Source organism: Trachemys scripta, chromosome 7 (genome assembly GCF_013100865.1).
Source record: "Trachemys scripta elegans isolate TJP31775 chromosome 7, CAS_Tse_1.0, whole genome shotgun sequence".
NCBI classification, from domain to species: domain Eukaryota; kingdom Metazoa; phylum Chordata; order Testudines; family Emydidae; genus Trachemys; species Trachemys scripta.
This window is the reverse complement of record NC_048304.1, coordinates 99027070-99046643: the sequence shown is the minus strand read 5'-3', so window position 1 is coordinate 99046643 and position 19574 is coordinate 99027070. Positions and strand designations below refer to the sequence as shown.

The 19574-nt window shown below is 42.0% G+C and overlaps 1 protein-coding gene across 3 annotated transcripts in view; it reads left to right on the top strand.

Moving 5' to 3' along the window:
• Window positions 1–18623, top strand: part of PWWP2B (PWWP domain containing 2B) — a 41901-nt gene extending 23278 nt beyond the window's left edge. For all 3 annotated transcript variants that reach the window (XM_034776979.1, XM_034776977.1, XM_034776978.1), the window contains exon 4: window positions 17453–18623. The gene's annotated coding sequence lies outside the window, so the exon portion shown is untranslated. The remainder of the gene's footprint in view (window positions 1–17452) is intronic.
• The last annotated feature ends 951 nt before the right edge of the window (window positions 18624–19574 follow it).

Genomic DNA, 19574 nt, shown 5'->3' with positions numbered 1-19574 from the left:
GGGTCTTCAGCAAGACTGGCTTCCTTTAACATCAGAAACCAAACCACTGAAGATGGATCAGTGATTGAGGGAGAGGGGTGCAGCCTATATGTAAGTTACATGAAACATGTTTCTATCTAGGTAATTTTACAAATGCATGTAGCATCTTTCTCTTTATTAACTCAGATTTTACACATCAAGCAAATTCATGGAATATCGATCCACTGAACAGTAAACAACATGTTTATCACCACAGTAAAAAGTTGCAATATTTCTTTAAGATCTTGTGGTACATGGGTCTCCTCATTATCTTTCTTTCTTGCTGTTATCCTCTGTTTGTGAATTACAATGAATTTTAGGTAGTCTGACCACTTTAATATTAGAACCTGAATTTTTTTGGATTTGACATAACATCCAAACGTTCTGATGCTTATTCAGATACCTTCCTGCCTTTCTCTGTCCTCAGCTTCTTGCCTGGAAAAGGCTTCAGCCTAACTGCCTCTCCCCAAGAGTGGAAGCTGCAAAGAGGAAGTGCATTGTCCTCCCACTGTCTTTGAGGGGAGATGCTATGCCCCTCCTTCCTCTCTGCATTCTCAGTGTATTCAGGGGGATTTTGAATTTTAGGACTTGCCCATTCTCTCCTAGAGTATATCTGCATTTCAGCTGGGAGTGTGCTTCCCAGCTCGGGTTAACAGACATGCGCTAGCATATTAACACTAGTGTAACTGGGAGTAGCACAGGTGGTAGCTCAGGCTAGCCACCTGAGTAAAAAACTAGCGCAAACCCCCCCTAGTTGTACGTAGGCGGCTAGCTTGCACTGCCACCTGTGCTGTCCCCAGCTACACTGCTGTCTTTTAGCATGCTAGCTAGGGTCTGTCTGCCCACGCTGGGGGCCACACTCCCAGCTGCAGAGTAGCTATCCCTGAAGAAGAGGAATCCTACCTATTCCTAGTTCCCCTCCACTGATAGCTCATGCCTGTTTTTAAAGGAGGTGGGGTCAGTGCTCATGGGAGCACAGCTCCTGACTGTAGAGCAGTGGGTAACAGAGTAGCAGAGCCCATGAGAGGGGAGGAAGCAGCAGTCTGCCTCATACTCTGCTCAGAGGCCCCCTAATAGCGGGGTGTCCAACTCTCTCTATCTAAACAGCTCTGCTAGTTGCCAACGACTACAGACACTCAGCTTTGGATTCAAACACCGGACACTTGGCGAGTCTAGCAGTGCACCTACAGTAGGATTGTAGGAGCATATACCAGAAGAGGCCAAAAATTTTAGAACAAGCTGTCTTAGAGACCAACTCTATGGGTTATGAAATGGGTGGCCAGCTAAATAAGTGAGTATGAGAATTACAATTCAATAGTCATCTGGAAACATGAAGGCCAGAGGCTGCTCGGGTCAACTCTACAGTTCAGAATGAGGAATAGCAAACATTGGTATCAAAATCTCATCTGGGTTGACCTACCTATGAGTCACTTATGATTTGAGGATGAGATTGGTTTTAGTCTGATTTCAGTAGTGTTCTTTTGAAACTGTCTGAGGTTTTGTGTGTGTGTTTTTTCTTTGCTGCCTTGACTGATTCACGATGGGCTAGAGCTAGTCCAAAAAAATTTCAAATCTTGAATTTTTTTGGTGAAAAGTATACATTTTTGTGTAAAGCTTTTGTGGAAAATGCATGCTGTTTGAGCGGTTCTGACATGCTGACCACACGTTCATGAGAAACATTTACTGAGGCCTATGGAGGGGAGTTATCCTATGTTGCAAGCTTTAGCAGTGTAAACTTAGAATTGGGATTGATCAAGAGGCAAATATAGATGCGTGTTCTAGTTGCAGTGACTGAGGCAGTATGTGTTGAGCTCTGGTCTATAGCTGTGAACTGTTTCTTAAACATAAGGAAATATTCTTCTTGCACTCTTTGCTCTCTGCTTGGCTTTTATGATTAATATAGAGGGTTTAAGCTGGAAGTTTCATAAACCTGGAACTCCCTGAGCGGAATGGCTTCTCTTCTATACGCCTCCCTAATGCCAAGTACCCCAAGAGCTTTCTACAGCTTTCACACCATAAATGGGTTTGTTAGCATATCCAGGTTTGTTTTTAAATGTTAACTGCCAAACCTGTGCACGATATAGCCCATATTAGGCAAATTTCTGTGGTAAAAGGCTGCCCAAAAGCATTGGGTGAGGTTCTTTGCGCTTCTTACAGGTGCGGTATGGAAATCAAAACTCCGCTACCTTGGCACTCATATGGTCCTGGGGTTTGGAAATGTCCTTGGTGTACTGTAGACAACCCCGGGGGCCTGGCTAATCTAGAGCAACCCTAGAAGTCTGCTGTATCTCCTTCAGTGATGCACAGAAACTCAGCAGCACTATATGCTGTTGCCTCACCTGTGCCAGGGTGTATAAGGGGATCCTCAGGAGGCAGCATTATGACTGCCGTACTCCATGTCTGTGCCACAGCAACCGCCCCCAGCTATAGAAGGGGATTTTAGAGCCCCTCCTAAACTCTGGCCTCGTATGCAGCAAGAGGTCAGAGCAGTGAGGGTCTTGCTCACTGACTGTGGATACATTTAGGAAAATCCTGCTCCAAATTGATCAGAGCTGTATCTTACCACTTTTTTTTTTTTTTTTGCTTGTATCCTAGAGTTTTTGGGGGGGGGGGGGGGCAAGAAAGACACTTTCACATACAGTACCTCTAAATGTCTGCATTAAATGGCTTTATAGTACTGATGTTCCTTTGGCATTTCAAACCAAGAAATACAGCTCTTACCTTGACCTTATTCTCGCCTATATCTCTTTCTACTGGTAATATTTTGTACTGCCATGATGCTACTAAACTTTAAAACCTACTGTGGCATTTTGTAAGTTAACTCTATTGCTATTTGCTTAATATAACCTTTTTTGTGATGACTGGATCTATGTATAGCAAAATTAAACCACATTACATAGACTCCATGTGGTAAGTTCTAATAATGTAAAACTGGGTTACAATTTCATTTTCAAAAGAGGTTTTCCAGCTTTGTGTGCATATTCTCTGCATTCCTGGCAGAATAAGAAAAAGGGCTGGAAGAGGGACAGTCCTAGGGCCACCTTGACTGAAGCTCCCTTCTGTAGCACACCTGTTTTAGTTTCCCTCCTTTAGATACCCCAGAAATAGTCCAAAGCCTCTTCCCAAGATAAATATAGGCCTTGTGTAGTTCATTTCTGGCCAAAGTCTTGTGCACATAAATCATAACAAAACAAGTCCCAATGCCATAGTCCAGAATTCCCCTAGCACAGTCCAAACAGCACATGCAACATACAGCTCCTTCATGCCCCCTCCAGTGCACTCCTTTTTTTCCTTGTAGGAAGGCAGCCACCCCAGCCCTTCCAACTGGAGTGCAAGCCTGGTCTTCCCCAGGGAACCCCTGCAGCCTCTCTGCTGGGAGCGTCCCTCACTCTCCCTGGGCCTCACACATTTCCTCTGGATCCAGCTCTCTGGCCCTGGAGCTATCAGGGGGTAAGCGCCTCAGCAGCTATCCTGCCTTTGGCCTTCTCTGGCCCTTGGCTCCGGCTCTCTCGCTTACAGCTAGCAGGCAATTCCCTCTGCTGCTGATCCTAATTTCAGCCCTGGCTCTTTGGCTTGACGGCACAGCCAGCAAATCCCTCTTGCTGCTCTCCTGCTTTCTCCCTGCTCCCAAACATAGTTTCCTAGTCAGTTCCTCCTTCTGATTCTCCCTGACCTTGTAAAGCCTCCAGGTGCTGCCCCACCCTCTTAATTGGTAGCACCTGTTCTGGGGCAGAGGCCCTGAATCTACTTCACTTACTAGGGCCAGCCATCCTATGACAGGGACATACACAGCCCTGCTATGTGACTAGAGATCACGGTAGAGGTGAGGATAACTGTGTAGTTAAGGTAAAAATACTTGCTGTTTTCATGTGAAATGACTTTCTAAAACATTTACCTTTTCTGGGCTGAACCTTGCTATGCTTCTTCTCTGACCAACTCCAACAGCTGATCTGAAACATCAAACTTCATATGTGAACAGTTTAGTCAGCATATGTATGTAGCTAAATTTGAGGCAGGGGAGAGCCTCAAAATACATTACAAATGTCTGAGATTGCAGGGCTGCCCATGTGCTGTGGGTTTCCAGACTGTGGTCTGCAGAGCTGGCTAGTTGCAGAGTGCTTGTTGGCTCTCGTGTTTCCAGCTGAGAGAGAGAGAGTGAGTGTGCGCGCAGATGGACAGGACATTGGCTCTGTGATAGCAAAAATTGAGATGGTCCTGTCTATGGACCACCTGCCCTCCTAACTTGTGGCTCATGCTGTGGAAAAGTTTTGAGCCCCTGCTGGAGAATATTCAAGTGGGCTGCATGCTCCAAGTGCTCAGGGGGGCACTGTTAGCAAACTGGAGCTATCTGCTTATAAGAATTTACAAGTTCAGCTGCTGAAGGAGATTATAAAATTGAAAGGCTTAATGATGCTCCTAGGACATGCAGCAAGCTGTTTTAACTCTAGACTAAGCAGATTATGGCACCATTTGGCACTGGCGAACTTGCAAAGCTACAGAGAAAAGAGCTGGCAAAGCGTTGCCAGCAAAGTTTGTCAACTACAGGCCAGCTAGCTGTGCAAGGACTCCTGTACCTTGGGAGCTTTAGCCAGTTTGGTCTGGATAAGGGTGCTGACCAGGTCTGCTGGAGAAGCTGTCAGAGACCATGGCTTGCTGAGCAAGCCAATGAGTGCAGAGTAGGAATTAACTGCATAGTTGGCCAGTGCAGTCTGTAAACTGAGTCAGCAGACGAGCTTGATGCTTAAGAATGTGATCAGTTCTGCAGGACCAAAATGCTCTACAACTCTTCTGTTGAGTTCTGATATCACTCAGATCCTGCAAATGTTGCAGCAGGGAGTGAGGGCAAATGTATCCATTCTCCAGATAACCAAGAGTTTTGTTTAATGAGGCTTCTGGTGATCAGTTTGACTGCAGTTCAAGGAATTTATAAACTCAGTTGGCAAAGTTTTTGTGACAGCTGTAAATTGCACAAATCAAATTTCTGCAGACTTTCTTCTAGACATTTACATTAAAATCCAAGTGCAGACACCAGATATGTAAGATGGAGAGAAAAAACTCATTTAATTGGGTTTCTGTTTTCACTTGTGTAATGATTGCAGCAAGTGAAGTGAGCTGGATTATAGGATCCCAGGTACAGAAATTGCTGCAGAACTATGTTTTGAGATGGGACTTGTGTTGAGGGCCTTGGAAAATAAGAGAGATGAGGCCATTCCAAAAGGAGTCCTGTTATCTGTGGATGTCCTCTAGTAAGGGTCAAATGCTCATTTTTATGCCTCTTACTTTCCAGGTGTCTGCTTAAATATTGCACTAAAAACACTTGTTGTCAAGTCACGCCTCAAACTGAATGCTGTACAGTGAGCAATATAAATAACTTAGGGTTTTTTTGTTTTTTTTTAAGACTCTAGAACCAACTCTGTGGATACTTTGCTTGCTACCTGTTGGGGAAGGAGAGAAGAGATTTGGATATGTGGTAGTAAAAATAGAAATGTTAAGCCTACTCCAGGTGCTGTCACATGGGACTTGAGTGTGAAGGGATGTTTAGTATAGAAATGCATAGATAATTTCCACACTTTTACTTGCGTGGCACATTGTTAGTAGTCTGGTGTTTTTTGTTTTTTTTTTAACATTGATGCAAGATTTCTTTAATTGTCAGTTTTTAATTTGGCATGAATTGGAACAGAATGATTTAAAGATTTGTTTCATTAGGCAATGGCTGTTTGCAAGTCTCCTAATCCCCTTCTTTGTCTTTTCCACACAAGTGCCCGTTACTGACATTGTGACAGGATTACTAATATCGTTGAGGGACAATGCCTGCCTGCATCAATCCCTAAAACCAGAGTGACTTGATCTGGTGCCTGTTTTTGTTTGTGTAAAATAAATAAATAAACAAATGAAGCCAGTAATAGAAAGTAGATTAGAATGTGCCATTTATAGTTCGACCTTCAACATGTGCCTTCATTTTGCACCTTTCCGTTTTAAGTGTGTGTATGCGTGTGTGTGAGCTTTTCCTAAGAAAACATACTGAATCTATTGTTACATTAACTTGTTACGTAGATCTCTATTGTTTGTTCTCATTCTTGGTGATTGTGGGAATAATTTTTCAATCAGGTCGTAAGACTCTTTCCCGAGTGAGTCAGAGTGGAGCTTCAGCTATCAATTTTTGGAGAATATATGCTTTCACAATATAAAATAAAACACAAATAACTAGCCCTTTAACCAATGGAAATTCTTTCCACGTCTTCAGAGGGCTTAGCCAGCAGTAGTATGGAATTCTGCTCTGGCAGCAGTGAAACATCAAAGAATCCTATCACTCTCACGCTGCTGCTGGACTCTTCTGTGATGCGCTTGTCAGGCCATTCTGTTCTGAATAGTAGTGTCGTAGGTTGGCATCTTAGCATGCCCCATCCTGGGACCCTGCAGACACCCCACCCTTCTCAGGATTTCTCAAGAATACTTTTCCAACACGGAGTGGGATATGCAGTGGGTTAAGTTATTAAGGTGGACCCCCTCAAATAACACAATAAAGTTCAATACCATAATGCTAAAGGTTCTGGCTCTGCCATCTTTTATGACTCTAGGCTATTCATCACCCTTGATTGTTTCCTTCAGATGGGGGGGCTCTCCGGCTTCCTCCTGGAGTCTCCTATTAGAGTTCAAAAGCTCAAATGAAGCAAGAACGTAAACAAAATCCACTTTATAAAGGTCTTACATTCTTCCTGGCACCCTGCCCTTTGTGCATAGGGGTCCTCCCTAGGCCTTCCTCTTGCTCTGGAGTCTTTCTCCACTATCTAGGCCTCCTGACTTCTGCCGGTCTCCCTGTTCCCAGGGAACAGGGAGTGAGAGCCTCCTGGCTGTGTTCTTTCCCCCTCTCCTAACTGATTCTCAGGCCTAACTTGCCCAGCCCCACCCACAGGGCCCAGGTACTGCCATATAGGCCAGCTGGAGCTCAGCTGGCAGTCACAGGTGCACTGGCTTCTTTTCTGTTTCTGCCAGTGCTACCCTGTGACAAGTAGGCTTGTGTAAGGAAAAACTCTTAAAGTTCTGAATTAGATGACAAACATGGGAAGATACTGAAGTCCCCCATGCAGTTTCTTCGTCTGGTATGATATGTGGCCTATGTAAGTGAACATAATGGGTCATTGTCACTAGGGCAAATGGGTAATAAATTCTCTGGCAGCGTAGCCCTGAGCCTTTCTGGCACAAATGCTGGCAGCTGCCTTGAATTAGTCTAGTAATTGTCCGGGTGCTAGTCACTCATGTATTTTTCCAGAATGGGGGACCAGTATCTTTTTACTGAACTTTTCAAGAAGTTCATTAATATCCTGAAGGAAAGGACACTTTCAAGTGGTTTAACAGTTCCCTTAGTGCATGTTGGATTGTGCTAAATACTAAGTCAGTTTCCTATGTAAACTATCTAGTTGAGGGGAATCAAGTGTAGTGATGTGTTGTTTGACTCTGAGTAAGATAACCTGTTACATCTGCATACCTGGCCAATTTACTGGGAAGTGTGCCTTCATCTAGGCCCAAAACCACATGATGTGCTGGGGTGCAAGCATGGGGGTCTGAGAAGCCTCAATTCCTGTTTGCTTTTTATTGTAAAGTGAACCTTTTTCGCAGAATAAAAAAAACCTGTGAAGCTATTTTATTTCATAAATACCTAGTCAAGATGATGAGTTAATGCTTATGAAGGCATGTCTACCAGCCCTTCCAAGCAGGCTGCATATTGCTGCACTGGGATTCGGAGACTGTTCCAAAAACCTGGTGTTCGTGGCTGGTAAGCCTGCTGGGGCAATGCAATAAACTCATGATGCTTCCATCCTCTGTTTGATCTTCCTCTGGCCACTTCTAACAATGATTCTTGAATTATTTGCTCTTTCTACACACCTGTTTCTCTCCTCCCCTCCCCCAAAGTTTTCCTTTGACAAGGATATTTCCCTCCCCCACCCTTTTTTATTTGTTTGAGAAGCTGAGTCTAGGGAATTTTGTTGCTGAAGGGGAGAGAGAGAAACTTCACATCTGAGCTCTGCCTGGAGGGAAAACTTCTCACTCTCTTCTGGTCTCTAGGTGGGCAGGATGCTCTTTCTTTGATTTCAGCTGGGACTTGCAGGAAATGGTTGGGGGGTTTTACTTCACCCCAGTCAGAGTTCTAGGAAGAAGCAAGAATTGAATAAGTCTCTGAGCTTTCTGCTGGGGCCTCCTTCCCCTCCCTTACGAGGAGGCTGGAGATCTGGAGTAAATGGATTTGGCAAGGCTAAGTGAGTTTACCCAGTAGTTGTTCATCAACTGGATGATGGATGGAAAATATCCCTCTGAAGTAAACTACTGGGGGGAAAGGAGCAGGCAATCTTAACATTGCCTTTAATTTTTAAAACTTGCTTTAACTTCCAACAGAACAGGTGATCCCTTTTGGTATTCTGTTTTCAATTAGGAAGATATTGGGAGCAAGCACAAGAGAGAAGAAACCACTCAGTAACTTTTCTATCTGGTCCCAGTGATGAGTATGCACTTCAGCACCCCTTTAATGCTAATAATCCAGGAAGCAGCTTCAGCTTGCCCTTCTCCAGGAAAGGGAGAATCCGAAGATTTCAGTTCTGAGGTTTCAGAATGAATCTTAGGGATACAATATTCTCATTTGACCATTTTGCACTGATTTTAAAACAATTAAGCCTCTCAGCCTCCAGCCCGACTAGGAATAAATCAAGAATATCTCTAGAAAATATCTTCCTTCTGGGCCAGCGGGATTAATCCTTTGATCTGTGCTCCAAGTGATGTGCTATAACAATTGCCTTCCCTAACAACAAAGTGGAGGCTAAATAGCGGGTATATGAAATTCTGTAGGTTTCAGTGGGAGGGGAAATACCCCATGATCTAGATAAAGGACTAAAAGCAGATTCAGCAGTAACTGTGCTAATTCTAGACCTCAGTAAATCCCTCTAAAAGGACTACTCCCCCACTTCTAGCCACATAACTACTCCATTATGGGCAGAGAGAACTTTTTCTCGGGAGAAATGTTGAGCGTGGGCCTCCACAGGCACAAGTCCTATCGACATGAGTGAAAATTAATACTCCCGCATTGTTGGCCATAGTGGAAGCTCTAGTGTAGACTGGCCTGGGTGCTGTCGCTCCTCCCCAGGCATCATGTCTTCTAATCATGCTTGAAATGGGTCTTATTAGCATTTGAAATGCTGGCAACAGGCTGCCTATATTGGGGCTTCCAGTGTTTCTAAAGCCATTGAGTTAAACCAGTGGGGGCAGAAGTGGGAAATTTTACACAGTTTCCTATAGTGTAGACAAAGCAATGTTGCCAGATGGTGGCTCAGGGTGAAGAGAAAAGCCCCTTAAAAAGAGGGTCAGAGGGGGAATAAATCAAGGGGGCCTATGAAAATGCCCTGTTCCCAGGACTCTCTTCTTCCTTCCCATCACATTTATGCAACTGGTCTTGTGATCACCTCAACAACTCCTAACTGCTCCCTTTGCTTTCTCCACTGGCCCTGATCACTACCCCTCTGGGGCACTGTGTTTGAGCCTTCCATATATCAGTGTGGCCAAGACCAGTGGTGGGTTTGGGAAGGGAAGTGGTGGTTTCTCTCCGTCATGCCAACCTGCCTGAATGAAGACTCTCTAGCACTTGGGGCTCCCATTTTCCTGCCTCACCTACAGTCTGCTCATTAATATATCAGAGACCTTGGCTACACTCGGGAATTCCCAGCACTGCCGCGGCTGCGAGTGTAGTCGCACCGCCAGCGCTGCAAGAGAGCTCTCAGCGATGTATGTACTCCACCTCTCCGAGGGGAACAGCTTGCAGCGCTGTGAGTGAGCGTGCAGCGCTGCAGGCTCTGATCACACTGGAGCTTTACAGCGCTGCGCTCGGGGGTGGGGTAGGGTGGCGTTTTCACACCCCTGAGCGCAGCAAGTTGCAGCGCTGTACAGCACCAGTGTAGCCAAGGCCTCAGATAGCAATATTTCTGCCACTGCTCTCAGTAGTGGGTTAGGGTACCTGGCAAACCATCAGGGCTAGTAATCCAGCATTAAGATTCAATTACAGTACTTCACCATGTATCTCCATATGTAATCTCTCACCTTAAAACCATACTCCACCCATCCTCCTTCTCCCACTCCGCCTTCCCCTGCAAAAAAGGAGAGAGAGCTGACTTACCCATATAGAATGTATATTCCTAGCTCACAGGTGATATTTACAGTTTACTTACTCTTTGTCAGATCTCTAAGGGGATGACTTCCTAGATGTACCTTGAGTGAAATGTATTGTGATACACAGGTTTCTTAGCAAAGCATCCCCTGTTCCTTTTAAACAGGTCTCACTTCAGACCTGACAAACTCACTACACTAAATACAAAGGGTAACGTAAGGTAGCTACAGAAAGCTCTCAACTTGTCAAGATTCATAATCAATGTGAGATGCACATACAGGTAATATTTAAGAAATAATGTACAGAAGGACCTCAAAGATAGGAACACCAGAGTTGCGGACACCCCATGGAACTGGAAATTGTCAATCAGGCAGCAGCGCAGACCAAAATATAATATAGTACTACCTCGGGACTCAGGGCTTCAGCCATGGGGGGTTGGGGTTGCAGCTGCAGGGTAGTGGGGGGCTCAGGACTTTAGACGTGGGGCTTCAGCCCTGAGGCTCTTCTCTCAGTTTCAGCCTCACAAGGGATGCTGGGGCTTCAGTTCTGTGGCTTTGCTCCCAGCTTCAGCTCTGTGTGTGTGTGTGGGGGGGGGGGGGCAGGCTTTAGCTATGAGGGAAGTGCTAGTTTCAGCCCCAGTGCTTCCCCTGTAGCTAAAGCCCCAAGCCCTGGCATGCCTGCCCCCGCTGAAGCTGGGAGCAGAACTGTGGGGAGCCCCAAGCCCCATCGCTCCCCTCAGGTCTAAAGCACTGAGCCCTGGTGGTCCCATGGGGCTGAAGTCCTGAGCCCCCGGCCTGGAGCCCTGGTGCCCTGAGGGTCTGAAGCCAGAGCCCCTCCACACACACACCTGACAGCTGCAGCTTCTTCCTGCCTAATGTGTCTGAAGTCTGTAATCTCTTCTTCAGAGTTGCAGAACATTTCAGAGTTGTGGACAACCTCCTTTCCCGAGGTGTCCCTAACTCCTGAGGTTCTACTGTATTTGTATTGAAAATACGCTTGATGGACTTATGAACTGACTAGTTAACCCTACACCTCATTTGGAACTGGAAGTACAAATCAGGCAGCAGCAGAGACCCCCCCCCCCCCCCCAAAAGCAAATACAGTACATTAGTGTGTTAAATGTAAACTAAAAAAATGAAGGGAAAGCCACATTTTCCTTCTGCATAAAGTTTCAAAGCAATATTAAGTCACTGTTCAGAGTTACGAACAACCTCCATTCCTGAGGGGTTCGTAACTGAGGTTCTACTATAAAATGTCTTGGTGATGGCCCATTCAGGCAGAGGGAGTTGTCCTCTGCAAAGATCATGTCTAGCCTTGCTCCAAGACTACCAATTGAAAATCATCACCGGTAACTGCAACAGTGGAAACTACTTGGAGGTTTAAAAAAAACAAAACACAATAACCTATGTTTGCTCTGCCTGTTAATAAAGACAGTTCAGTATATGAGAGGGGGAAGAAAGATCCTCTGCATCCTTTCACTGAGGAGACATCTTGGGGAGTGGGGATTTATGAAAAATTGGATCCTTGTTCCTGTGAAGCCAGCCAGCTCCTCAACAGACTGAATTTTGGGCGGGGGGGGAGACCTACTTTATTAAATAGAGGTAACTATTAAGTGTAGACCCAGGTTTGTGTTTTATGATTTTGTTTTGTATTGTAACCATTTGTTTCCACTGTTTTGTTTCTAGTTAATTCTCCATTGTTTCTTACATAAATGCATTTAAAAAAAATTAGATATGCTCACGAGTGCTGTGATTTTTACTGGAGCAGTGATTTAAGATAACATTAGTAAACTGGGGAACACTGCTTTTTTATTTTTAAGGACAGAGGAGCTGGGATTAGTGAGAGTAACCAATGACAGCCTAGACATCACAGGGGAATGATTCAAAGGGGCGCAGGGACCTATTGTTAACCTGTAAGACAAAGACAAGGCTGGCATAGCCCACAGGAGAGTGCTTGAGGTAACAGGCTGGTGGCATTAGGGAGTTTACACCCAGCATTGTGAGCAAGACTACCTATCATGAGAGGCAGGGGGCTAACACAATGATTTCCAGTCCTGGATGCCTCAAGAACAGTCACATGAACCTCTTGTTATCTTGGGATCAGATCCTGTGATTGGATCCATGCAAGCAGCCCCTCTGCTCATGCCTACAGAGACATGCCCATGCAGGTCTGATTATCAGATTGAAGTTTGTCTCTGCAGGGATTGACTTGTGAGAAGTACAAATTTTAGGTGTAAATTGAACAGCCTTTACATAAAGTGTAACTCAGTGTTTCCAACTCTTGTGATATTTGTTGTCCGTCTCAAAGCTCCGGCTCCTAAAATCAAGTGACTAGGGGAGGATCTCTGCTTCAGTTTATTTAAAAAATAGCCCTCGTGATTATGGAGAAAATCTTGAAAATGTGAACAGTGTGTACCCTAAAGGCTGAAAATCCAGTGAACATAAAGAATCCAATGAGCTTTTTTTTTAATCACTATTTTTAAGCAAATCTAATTATTTTATTTTGAGGATTGAAGAATGAGTTTTTCAGTGCTTGAGGTTGGCAACACTGAACTTTTCTCAGATAATGACCCACGATGTCTAAATTGGCATGAAACGTAAATTTATTGCTACTTTGTGTTTGGTTGAAGTCTGAAAAATCTTTCCTCTTTTACTTGGTTTGTTTTATTATTCTGCTTTATAACCTATTGATATTTTCCAATGCACACCTGATGAATCAAAAGAGGAAAAGAGTGACCCACAACCTTACGGCTAGTATTTGTGACCCACACTAGTGATTTTTTTTTTTTTTTTTAAGGTTTCCCTGCTCTATCAAAGGGGCCTGATAGTTCATCACTTTCTGAAAATCAGATCATCTGAAATTGTCTTTAGTGAATAATAATAATAATAATAAAATAAAATAAAAATCTTGGCCTTTAAATATTAGTGCTAGTTTTAACTTTTGGATTCCATCCAGCTATGTGGTATCTGATATTTCTTTGTGAAATAGAATTAGTGTGGGGAATGGTGTCTTTTCTTAAGGCATCAAAGTATATAATATATTAAAATGCCAAATGACTTCTGAGAACATAATGCTGACCCAACTACTGTGTTTGACTTTTTCCCTGGGGAGAAATGTCTTAAGCAGGTTTAATAACACAGTGGTATAACATCCACCACCCAGACGCAAGGCAGGACCAGACTAAGCAGAAGACAGAGTGGCACATTTAAATCATGGGTGTGTGTTTTATTTTTATCAAGGGGACTTATATAGTTGCAGCAGATACAAAATGGCTAGTCATATACAACAAGCCTGCAACAGGATTCACCAGCTGCATTAAGTGGGCATAGGGGCTGGAACCTGAGGTGCTACAACACTCCTGGCTTGAAGTGGTTCCCATCATATACAGGGTTTACATTTACAGTTTGGTTCAATGGCTCTCAGCACCCCCACTGTACAAATTGTTCCAGCATCCCCGTAAGTGGGGCTCCTCTTCCTCTGCCACCTGGATTGTTCCAAACATCTCTAGCTGTAGCCCTAGCCACTGACCATGCTGCCTCTCATGCTGTTGACCTGAATCAATAAATCATCGGGGACTTAGCAATTTACAGAATCTCAAACTTCGTTTTATTTTGAGGTATTGTATGGTACTAGCCATCTGAAGCTTGAGAGTAACCAGGTAAGCCTCTCTTCATTCATCTGATAAATATTCCTTCACTAGTCAAATGAACTGCACTTGAAAACTGCTGAATCTATCTGGTAGTCTATTTAAAATAGCTGTTTGTGCTCTTACTTTTAAGAAGCTTCATCTTTCTATTTGAGCCATGAGCTCCTATATTCAAGGTTATTAGGTGCTGGTTTGTAGTGGCACCAGAACTGTAGGTTAATGTGAAGAGAAGTTATAAGCATTCACCTTTAGGGACACCGTGTTTTTATCGAAGCTGTTGTAAAAGCCAACTTGCAGTTGTGCAGTCCTATCAAATTTCTGTTGTGAGAAGATCGTCTTTGATCTTGGTCTTGAAGCAGTTTCATTAAAGAACACACAAGGCAGGCTGAGTTATGTACACATTCAGTGAAAAGAAAAGGTGGGATGAGGGGAAACAGTTGTTGTCATAAGATTAAATCTTCCAACAAAACTATCTAGGTTTTTGTGGGTTTTTGTTAGTAATGCTTCAAAAATTCAAACCAGAAATTGTCAGTTGCTATGTACTTAATATTTCTTCCCATACCACAAAATAACTAAGTTTCTTTGTGAGCATAGTTTGGGAATGTACAATCTGAACAAGTTTGCAGAATTATTTCTTTAAGGCAAACAGTAAATGCTGAAATGATGTAGGTATCTTTCAAAATTCCACCTTTTTTTTTTTTTTTTTTTCCCCCTTAATGTTTCAAAGGCGCAAATCACACATTGCAGATAACTTCCAGGCCCCAATGTGCTTGATAAAATAATTGTTTTCAGTCAGTTTGTGTTTTGGGTTTTTTTGAGGCTCTTCTTTGAAGTAGCTGAGTTTTGAAAGTGTACAAGAAATTTCTGAATACAGACTTTGCTGCAGTATAAAGGTGCTTTAGCATAAAAGTTTCATAGGCATGTCAAAGGAAGTGACTTAAAAACAAATTTCCTGTCACTAATAAGATTGTAAATTATTAAAATACTGAATTTCTAGCTTTTTATCATGTTTAAGGGCTGTGGGGTTTTTTGTGTTTTTTGCTTTTTTGCTTTTCAGTCACCTTGGACAAGGACAGGCAGGTCAGTTTCACTTTTAGGCCTGGTCCACACTAACCCCCCATTTCGAACTAAGGTACGCAAATTCAGCTACATTAATAATGTAGCTGAATTCGAAGTACCTTAGTTCGAACTTACCGCGAGTCCAGATACAGCAGACAGGCTCCCCTGTCGATGCCGTGTACTCCTCTCACCAAGCTGGAGTACCGGCATCTATGGCGAGCACTTCCGGGATCGATTTATCGCGTCTAGACAAGATGCGATAAATCGATCCCAGAAGATCGATTGCTTACCTCCGGGTCCGGCGGTAAGTGTAGACCTACCCTTAGTTTCTCATGCTGACAGGAAGGAGGCTTTGGTGCATTTTTAGCAGTGCAGGGAAATGTGATAATGTTAGCATTGACTTATTTAAATCATTATAGTGGATTTTTCTTCTCATAATTCAATTTTTAGACTTAAACTCTGAGGGTTTTATAAAAAAGGTCTTTTACCCTTAACCATAGTATTACATCTCTTTCTATTATTCATCAGAAAGGTAAAAGTGAGGCCCTAAAATCCTAAATCCTGACTCCGTATGCTGACAGTATTAGTTTGTGAGTTAGGACTGATCATGGATTTTAGTGCTAGGCCCTGACTGAATTGCTTCTGAAGTCCATTTGTGATGACCTGTTTTCTCTAGGGGAAAATGTTTTAAAAACTTGTGGATGACCTCAATGTTTTCAGCCACTCTTCTGTCAACAGGATGTCCTGACTTGCACTGCTCAGTCCTATTCTTAACCAGTTTTACTCCAGTCAGTCTTCAAGATAAACGGAAGGGTGTGTGTTAAATAGATATGCAAATGTTTAAGGCCATTGATCATGCCAAGATACTGCAGCACAATTTCAGTACACTTTTCACAGCAGAGTTAATTAACAGAATGGCAGGCATAAGTTGCAAGGACTTCTAGGTAAAATCTTAACCTTGTTAAATGTTGCCTCTTTCTTTAAATAAACAAACAAACCCTCCCAGTGATGCAGCCTTCTGCCCAAGGCTACTGCAGGCCAGATGACAGGGTCCACAATCTTACTTTCTGCCTAATAATCTTAGCACATGCTGTTCATGTCAGAGTGGGAGGAATGCAGCATTTTGAATGTTGTGACTTCATTCCATATTAGTAGCGGAAAGCGCATGCTGTTGCATAAGTGTGGTACTTGGGCCAAATAATCCATCTGTTCAGTCTTCCTCATACAGCCAATGAAACTGCTACGTGCAAATTATCTGAGTAAGGGTGGTGATTGGTTGTTACCTCTAATGTGGTGGTGATCTAGGATTCGTGGCATGACATAAATACATGCCTTGCTGTCATGTGTAATTTGTAAAGTAGAAATGGCTAAGAATTTAAAAATAGGTTGGTAACAGACTATGAATCCCAGTGATGATTGAACTTCGTGATATTCTGAACAAAAAGAACTCTCAGCCATGTTTATAGCTGTTTGATCACTTCACACTGATTCCACAGACATTCTAGGCTTCAGAGCGAAACACAGAAACAGTCCTGGAATCTTCTTATATTGACAGTTTCTCTTTAAATGCAAATCAAGTGTTCCCGTATAGTCTTTGAGGTAACCTGTTAATAAGAACTTCTGGGGCTCTTAGTTTAACTTTAAAAGGCCAATAAAATAGGTACATATCACAACTATTAGATTACTATAGTTGGATATGAATAACTTCCTCTGCTTAGAGGTATGGATTGGACTATCGGGAGTGTTAATGACTCTCGTTGGTATCCTGCAAGAATGGTGTGGGAGGAATACTCTGTGCCAATCTGGTTTGACAGCAGTATCTCACAATCATCTCGGGTCTCTCTGTTTTAAACCTTAAGTTGAAATGAAATGTACTCATTTCTGATTTTTTTTTTTTTTTTTTTTTTTTTTTTTTAAATATTATTTCTATTCTGAGCAGTGTATGGTTGGCTGGAAGGAAACATCTCTTGCTTTTTGCTTTTTTTTTTTTTTTTTTATCAGAAATGTACATTTCTACCTGAAAACTCAGATGTTAAAGATGCATCAGCTAATTTAAACAGCTGCAATTCCTTACTCCCATGCTTACAAAGAGTTAAAGGGGTTGGATTGCATGAAGAACCTTTTTTCCTATTTATAATTATTATTTATTTATGGCGAAGTACAGGTCACAAGGGGGAAAAAATGGATTATAAGAATCTTAAAAATTCCTGGTAGTCTTTTCCTATACTGGACTCTGGTTAACTTTAAATATCCCTACACCAAAAAGTGAATTGTTTGAGATTTAAATACTAAGCTAGCCAGCTATCACATTCTGTTCTTCATCATTAAAATGACAACTCCATTCTTCAAAAAATATTTCAGTGGTATTGTTGCTTACTTCCAACTTTAATTAAGATCTGTTAATTCAATGAGGCTCTTATTAAACTGTAGCTGCTATGTCTTCAGTTTGCCATGCAAATTTAGACCGCAAGAGTTGCAGGTTATATTTGGATGAAGTAAAGGAGAATGAGCCTCTCACAGCTAATATTGGTCAGTTCTGTGCCACTTGCAATAACCTCTCTCCCTCTTTCACTTTCTTCAAGGTAACAGAAGATAAGAGCACAGCTGTTCTCCTAGAGTTTCATGAAGTCTGTAAACATCCTGACATGCTCCCCAGGAGAATCTTGAGGTTGCCATGCAGATGACAGCAGGATGAGTTTCCTTGTCAGATTGCACTGCTTATCTGTGAAGGGTGACGGGCACCTGGACTGGAGTTAGGAGACTCTTTTGGTGTGAGGCTGACAGGAAAGTCTTAAGGATATTTAACCGAAAACAAGGGAATTGACAAGTAAAGCAGTGAACTAGGAGAATAGTGAATACCACAACTTGGAATGTATTTATTACTTAAAACTAGCTACTCTTGATAAAATCCCAAAAATTATTGCTGCTGCTTATTTTACTTACAGATTTCACACACTTGTTAATTTTAAAGCTACAAAACTTTTACTATATACTGTATTCTAAGAAATGTAATTGGAGCAGGACATGCAATAGAATGAAATCAGTGTAGTGTCTTAAGTACAATGGACTCACTTTTGTGTCAATTAAAACTTGGAAAATGTGCAACACAATTATGTGGCCATTATTCTGCACACTTTAAAGCTTTTCAAAGATGTTTATTGCAGGGCTGAGAGAATCAATTAAGAACGCTGATTTCAAGCACATAAACAAGCAATCAAGTAGTAATTCAGATTGTGAGGTTTTCTAAATTAATCTCTGCTTCTTTCAGTCATCTCTACCCATATTCTGTACATCCTAGATGCATTCGTCTTAAATGCACTGAGGTGGATATTAACCTATTGCAGTTCATTAATTAACTTAATCTTGCATTCAGACTTTTCTGTTCAACCAGTATAGCCTGTGGCCCATTGAGAATACATGCTGATTGATAAGGGAAAGGATTTTTCCACACTTAACGTTGCAGATAGTTACTAATGCTCTTTTTTGAAATGTTTAAAATATTAAAGAATGAAAGCCAATTTAAAAACAAACTGAATTACAGTGAAGTTTGGGAGATTTTCAGTATCACTTTAAAAATAGCTTGGATCTGATCTTTCTTTTATGTAACTTAAAAAACCCCCGATAGCTCCAGTATCTAGTAACATATATCTGTGATACTCATTTTAGTAATGGGGAGGAGAGTTCAAAATTGCCTAATACAGTTAATGTGGCTTGTATGTACTAGAATGAACTAAATGAAGTGTCATTACAACATATGCTATTTTGTTTTTTTCCTTAAACCTTAATCCACGTCCCCTTGCCAAAAATAAAAAAATACAGTTAAGTTTGCTAACCCAGAAATATTAGTGGAAAGAGACAAATAAAAGCTCATGGTTTTTCTTGGCTCCCATTGATTCTTTAACAATGTGATGTTTCCAATGGCCAGTATTAAAGGGACTAAATTTTAAAACCTTTTCAAAAAGAAATCCATTGTACATAAACATTATGAGCGCCATAGATATAGTGAGGTAGACACACACGTCTGAAAATGTAAAAAGTTAGTCACTTATTCAGACAATGAAAGTGAACTAGTCATTTGTACTAGTGTGGTCAGTTTCTAATTTAACTGTTTCCCTTAACCAAATACTGTTTTGTAAGAGAGTGGCAGGGGTTTTTTATTTATTTTTTAAGGAAAGTATGTGGTTTTTTTTAAATTGTTTTAAAAAACTTCAGCTAGACTTAAATATGATGCCGAGAGTCAGTTTTTTCCAAACTGAAATCAGTTAGTCATTTATAGACTCAAACACTTCCCATTAACAAATTCTTAATGACAAAAAGTGTAGTAAAGAATAACTTTAAAGTAGCATTGCTTTAAATAGAGATGTTTTAATGGGTAAATAGCTAAGTGCAGATCTTTTCAACCTATTTTAGATTACTCTCTCAATGTGTCCCAACCTCCATTTATCAGAGGGGTAGCCGTGTTAGTCTGAATCTGTAAAAAGCAACAGAGGGTCCTGTGGCACCTTTGAGACTAACAGAAGTATTGGGAGCATAAGCTTTCGTGGGTAAGAACCTCACTTCTTCAGATGCAAGTAATGGAAATCTCCAGAGGCAGGTATAAATCAGTGTGGACATTATACCTGCCTCTGGAGATTTCCATTACTTGCATCTGAAGAAGTGAGGTTCTTACCCACGAAAGCTTATGCTCCCAATCCTTCTGTTAGT